Raw genomic sequence first — 6,464 nt, 5'->3', positions numbered from 1 at the left:
AACAGAACACTTATTGTCTCTTGACAACAAGAAGATTCTGGGAGAATAAAGAAAAAAGAAATAACATCAATAATTTTTTTTCATAGAAGGAGAAAATGAAAAGAACTACAGAGGGTGAAACAGACAGACGGCAATTTTGTTACTACTTGTCACATTTATTATGCACTTTAAGGAAATTGTACACAAAAGCAGTTTTCAATTTTACATACAATCCCATTTTATCTTATTAGCGTATTGGAATGCTTGTGTTTATTGATGATGATAAAGTACATAATGGCTAAATTCATAACAAGAATCTCAACAGGGTGATAGAGATGAAAGGAATGAACTATTGTTCCATGCTGGCTGTAGGGAAGTGGGGCGTGTGTGTAGGAGGTTTGGAAGTGGCCGTGGAGAGAAAGGAATATACCAGCTTCACCATTTGGCACTGTGATGGGAGGAGAGGAAGATTAGGCTAAGACAAAGAGAAAGAGATGAGAGGTGAACAAGCATCACAAAAGGGAAGTATGTCTCAGGACACAGCCAAGTTTATTCATGATAGGATAGGGCTCCCAGAAGCCACAGTGGAAAAGAAGAATAGATATGGATGGGACTGAGCTGGATAGGGATGGAGAAGGTGGTTAGAGGCAACAGGAGATATGTTTCTTTTACTTATTGAGCAGAGCCTGTGAAGGACAGACTATGGGTATGTAGAGCATAGGGGCTTCCCCAACACAGGGCAGAGCAAATATAAAGCATAGCAAAGCTAGCAGATTAATTCAACTCCAAGGTTACAGTTAGGTTGTCCATGTAAATGTGCCTCTGTCCCAGGTGTCATTCCCTCTGTTCATCAGAGTAGAATGGGAGAGTTGATGGTAATTGGCTCAGAGATGAATGAAGTCCCTGATCCCAGATAACAGATATCAGGGGCAGCCCTTCAGTCTTCCTTCCCTCCCTTGGAAGGACATATACTCTCCAAGATAAGCCATTAGCCATTTGTCACCAAGGCCTCTCTTGGGATGGCAAAGACAATTATTCAAACGTGCAAGGGTAGCTGTAATACCTGAGACAAGCCATGAGCATAGTCAAGTCTCAGGTAAGAATATTTTTTTTTTATTTTTTAAAGTAATCGGGGTTAAATAACTTGCTCAAGGATACATGGCCAGGTGTTTCTGGGTGGGTGCTAAGTGTCTGAGCTCAGATTCGATCCCCACATCATCCCGACACTGGAGCCAGTGCTCTTACTTGCTGTGCTACCTGGCCACCCCTAAGAATATTTTTAATAGAGAATTTTAGAAGATCTTAGTTTTCATTTTGATTTTTGTTAAACTAGAGGCATATTTCAAATGCAAAGAAGATCAGTCTTTACTAAAAGCAAAATGCTAAGACATGAAGCAAATAGAAGGATACTCTAAAGTCCTAGAACAAGATTGGGTAGCATTGAAGCCTATTTGTGAATATTTTATATATTTTTATTTCCTATCTATGGGTTTGATTCATGCTGGCTATGGTCATGAGAACAGCTGCTAGGGAAAGAAAAGGGTTTCTTCTCTCAGATTTATTTTGAAGAGAAATAAAACCACACCATAAATTCCCATTCCTGAACCTTTCATTTTGATATAAACTGCAAATAACTCTCAGCATGAGCCATAAACTCAAACTAATAGAATTAGAAGGTTATTGTTGGGTGTAAAAAAATGAAATTGGTATCACGCAAAAAGAAAACTAATATCAGAAGAGTCAAATTTCCTTAGAATCAGCAAGACAACTCAAGAAGGCTTTTGTAATACAGTGGATTAGAACTATTCATCATGGAGGTGGAGAATAGAGGAAGATGAATAAAGGAACAACAAAGACAATATGGTCTAAGTTTTCTTTTTATCAGCTCTGAATGTCCTTCCCATCAAACTGGACATTACAATTGGCCGATAAGAAGACAATGTGATCTGGAGGCCTCTTAAAAATGACTAGAAGTCAAGAACATATGAGCAAATATAGAAATTAAATTTACTTGTTGTCAACATATAATTTATTGATCAGAAAAAAGTAGGGAATTTAATACTGTGCTAAAGTCCTCTGGTTCTTTCCCATGTTATCTGTGTGAAGAACACCCTTGTACATTATGGCCAACTCTTACATGCATTCTCTCATTCCATTTGGTGAATGACTTAGGTGATGTAGACAATGGAGACCATAGCAGTTTTGGTGGCTGCAAGCAAGTAACACAAAACAGCCTTCAAACCAACTGTTTAAGACAAATTTAGTGGAGGGAGAAATGGGCAAGAGACCCCAGGATACCAGCACCTGTGGGTAGAGATCAGCCTTAATACTATTATTGGGTGTGCTGCAATGACAGTCCTCTTTTAACTAATCATTCTAGCTCTCTAGGTGCTAAATATAATTGTTTACGATACTGAATAAATATAAGTATTGCCAGCACGGTTTAAATTTTAGTATCCTGGGGCAAAAGCACAGATACCTAGCCCTAGTTATAGATCTGAAAACATCTGATGCCCATTCCTTTGTTTTTTGGTGTAGATTTAAGATGGGAAACTTTCATCCAAGTAAATCCCCTTTTTCTGCTATTTAGCAAAAAATTTCTTGTTTAACTTCAACTCAGTTCCAACTTTCCCCTTCATCCTCCACATGCAACTTTTTGAAAAAAAAAAATGAAAGTAAATTTTCTATTTTATGTACTAAGAGGATCCACCTTTAAATACAGGCTGAGAATTACTGAAAACATAAGACAATCCAGGTCTTCTATTAGGGAACTCTACCCAAGTAGCAGTAATTCAACCTGGAGTATTTCTTTGTAAGGCTCTGAAACATGGCACTTTTGCTATTTACTAGCAGATATATAGCAAATTTAACATAGATAGAATTTAAAATAAGTTCCATGGATACCTTTTGGTTTTTTTCTATTCATATTACTCCAGAACCCCTCGCCCCATCCCACCGTGTATATTATCCCTCCATGTGAAATTGAAATATGCCTTATAACCAGGGGTGTACTGGTAAATGGCATAATAGTTGGTTCTAAAAAAAAAGCACTCATAACATTCTATTTAAGTTTACTTTACAAAATCAACATTTCTTTATCTCTTTCTTAAGTATAGACAATCAATAAAACAACTGAGCTGTGCTTTGTGTCATTTGCAAATTTCCAAGGTATAAATGTTCTAACTGAAAATCTAATAATTATCTACTGTTAGCCGACTCAGTGGGCACCAGAACATCCTTGTTCGTAAAAGCAAAACAATCAAACAAAAACAACCAATATGGTATCAATCTCTGACAACATCTGTAACATCCTGCTTCCATGTTCCCCCGCCTCTTAACTGAAGGGAAAGAAAGGTCCATTTTATTATCTGTTCTCTGGGACCAAGACTGGTTTTTCAGTGACTGAATTAGACTGTTCTTTTTAAAATGTGGTGGGTTTTTTTTTTCATTTACATTGGCTTTTCGTCACTGAACATTCTGGATCTGTTTATTTCACTCTGTATTAGTTCACGTGAATACTCTGTCCTGTCACGTTGCTCTTAAATTCCCATATTTCCAATTTCTTACTACATAAATAAACTATCTTACATTCACTCACATTCTCTTCCAGCTATTCTCCAGGCAATGAGTGCCCACTTTATTTCTTTTTTCCCCCTACAATCAAATCAATGCAATATTTATTAAGCTTCTGTTCTTTGCCAGGCACTGTGCTAGGCACTGGGGATGCAAAGAAAAAAAAATGGTCCCTGCCCTCCATGTACTTATATTTTAAAAAGCAGAGACCAACAGGAGTAATATTTGTCATTCAGTTGTTTCAATCGTCCAACTCGTGGGGTTTTCTTGGTAAAGAAACCGGAATTGTTTGCCATTTCTCTCTCCAGCACATTTTACAGATGAGGAACTGAGTCAGCAAACAGGATTAAGTGACTTGCCCAGGGTCACATAGTTAGTAAATGTCTGAGGCAAGATTTAAACTCAGAAGATGAGTTCTCCTGACTTCAAGCCCAGCACTCTCTACTGCACCACCCAGCTGCCCTAAGTAGGAATATACAAATATGGTTTTCTGTCTCTTTCTGTGTGTGTATCTATATCTATATCTGTATCTCTATCTCTATCTATCTATCTATCTATCTATCTATCTATCTATCTATCTATCTATCTATCTATGCATATCCTTCAGAGAGGACAAACGCCTCCACCCACCTTTGGGGTCCACCTCTCACCAAGCTTTCTCACCTGTGGCACTAAGAAGATGTAGGATGTCCAGTGGCCACACCATGGTAAAACAGCCTCAGCAGACGGATTAAACCAGGTTGAGGGTAACTGATGGGCCTCAAACCCATCAGTGAGTTAGGGGGATGTCTACCCCCAGAATGTGAAGACTTCCCCTGGTGGCAGAGGTGGAGGAGAACAGATCATTCCAATGGCCACGAAGATGCCTGAAGCAGATTCTGTGACTCCACAAGTTCAGAGCTTGATCAGACATTGAAGTCTCCAAGGGCATCATCCACTGCATCCCATGGAATTGTCAGTGGTCTTGACTTGTGTCTTGCCACTGGACTTCAATGACTCTGGAAGAGGAAGTGAGCTGACAATTTTGGGCAGCTCTGCCTCACTAAAATCCGATTCAAGAGTGAATCATGACACTGCCCTGTGCTGTCACTAATCCTCTTTGAAACAAAGGACAGACAACGGCATTTACCACAAAAGGCGCCTCTTTGGATATCTTGGTACATATGGAAACTTTCTATTTATTTGTTCACTTTTAAAAATTTCCTTTAGAGTGTATGACCAGGAGTAGACTTGTTGGATCCAAGGCTGTGAAGAGGAACGTTTTCTGTACAAGGCCATAAACCAGCAAAGCAGAGGCAAGAACAACAAATAATGACTGGTCCTGACACTAGGAAGCCTGGGAATGTGCAGAAAAGTCTGTGGCTCGTGCTTTGCCTCTCTGGCCATGCTCGCTCACACATAGAAAAGCACCATTGGCAGCGATGTCTTCCAAAAGAGAACACTGTCCATGTAATGAGGAGGGATGCAGAAGAGAGGAGGACTGCAGTTAAAGTGAGTAATGGGCAAATTGACCAGGCAGCATTGCCATTGTGTATCTCTTCTGAAGCGTCATCATTTCTTAGTCTGAGCGGCCAGGCTGAATCTGACCGCGTCTCAGAGGCGCATCTTCTCACAGAAGATGCAAACGTGCTCTGGGATCTCAAAAGCATTTTCATCGGCTTCTGGACGGGCTCCTAAAAGAAACATGAACACACCTGACAAAAGTATAATTAATTAGGATCCTAATTGGTAAATTCATATAATGGTCTTGTTACCTGACACAGGGGCTGTTTGCGAAGTGACATGCATGTACTTGTACACATTTGTGCATGTGTACACATATATACAAACACACATGACATGTCAATTTATTGTATGTATGTGTGTGGCATGGACACATGTTTAGTGTGTTATATGCATTGATGTATATACATATATAGTATGTACACATACATTTACATGGTAGCATGTATGCTTGTACATATATGTGTGCACATATATACATACGTATGTAATCTCATTTGGTCTTCACAAAATCCCAGCAAATTATTAACCCCATATAATAGATCAGAAAACTAAAGCGCACAGAGGTTAAAAGTCTTGTCTACAGTCACAGAGTAAGTGCCTAAACCAGGATTCAGACTCGGATCTTCCTAACCCCAAGTCCAATACTTTATTCACTACATTAACTCATTGCCTCTCATATACAATGTCAGGCAATATAGAAGAAGGCTTCTAGCATGTTGGTCAGACAAAGATGGATGCTGCCTTGGTGGGTCGAGTGCTCAATATACTTTTTTTTTTTTAAAGCTATCGGGGTTAAGTAACTTGCTCAAGGTTACATGGCTAGTTATTTCTGGGTGTGGTGCTAAGTATCAGAGCCTGGATTCGATCCCAGGTCATCCCAACCTTGGGGCCAGTGCTCTTACTCACTGTGCCACCTGGCCACCCCTCTCAATACACTTTTAAGCTTAATTTGTGCTATTATAATTTTCTCTATCACTTTCTAAAACCTAGACAATCGCTAAAACAATAGATCTGTAGAGTTCGCTGATTTTCCAAGGTATACATGCTCACACTGAAAATTTAATCATCAGCTCTAGTGAGCCAGTTGGAGCTGGCCCCAGCTACCCCTGAGCAAACCCTTGTGTCGCTTTTACAATATGACAATGATTGGAGTCACACAGGATGAGGAATCGATGTATCGGAGGAAATGCCAGGGTCAAAGAGAGGGGTCCATGGACATCATGGATTTGGTATCTATTGGTACATGTCACCTTCTTTGAAATGTATAGTAGGGTTGTTTTTGCCTTTTCTTTGCATCCCCAGCACAGTGTCTAGCCTATTGTAAGGACTTTGTGTTTTTGAATGGCTGAGTACTCAGTCTATAGACACATTGTCTTATATCACTGTTTCATTTCCCTCCCCTCGGA

The sequence above is a fragment of the Petaurus breviceps genome, unplaced genomic scaffold, assembly GCF_028583685.1.
Source record: "Petaurus breviceps papuanus isolate PSGF00001 unplaced genomic scaffold, PetGlider_PUasm1.0 173, whole genome shotgun sequence".
In the NCBI taxonomy this organism is placed as follows: Eukaryota; Metazoa; Chordata; class Mammalia; order Diprotodontia; family Petauridae; genus Petaurus; species Petaurus breviceps.
The sequence above is the reverse complement of the archived record's forward strand: the minus strand, read 5'-3'. Positions refer to the sequence as shown.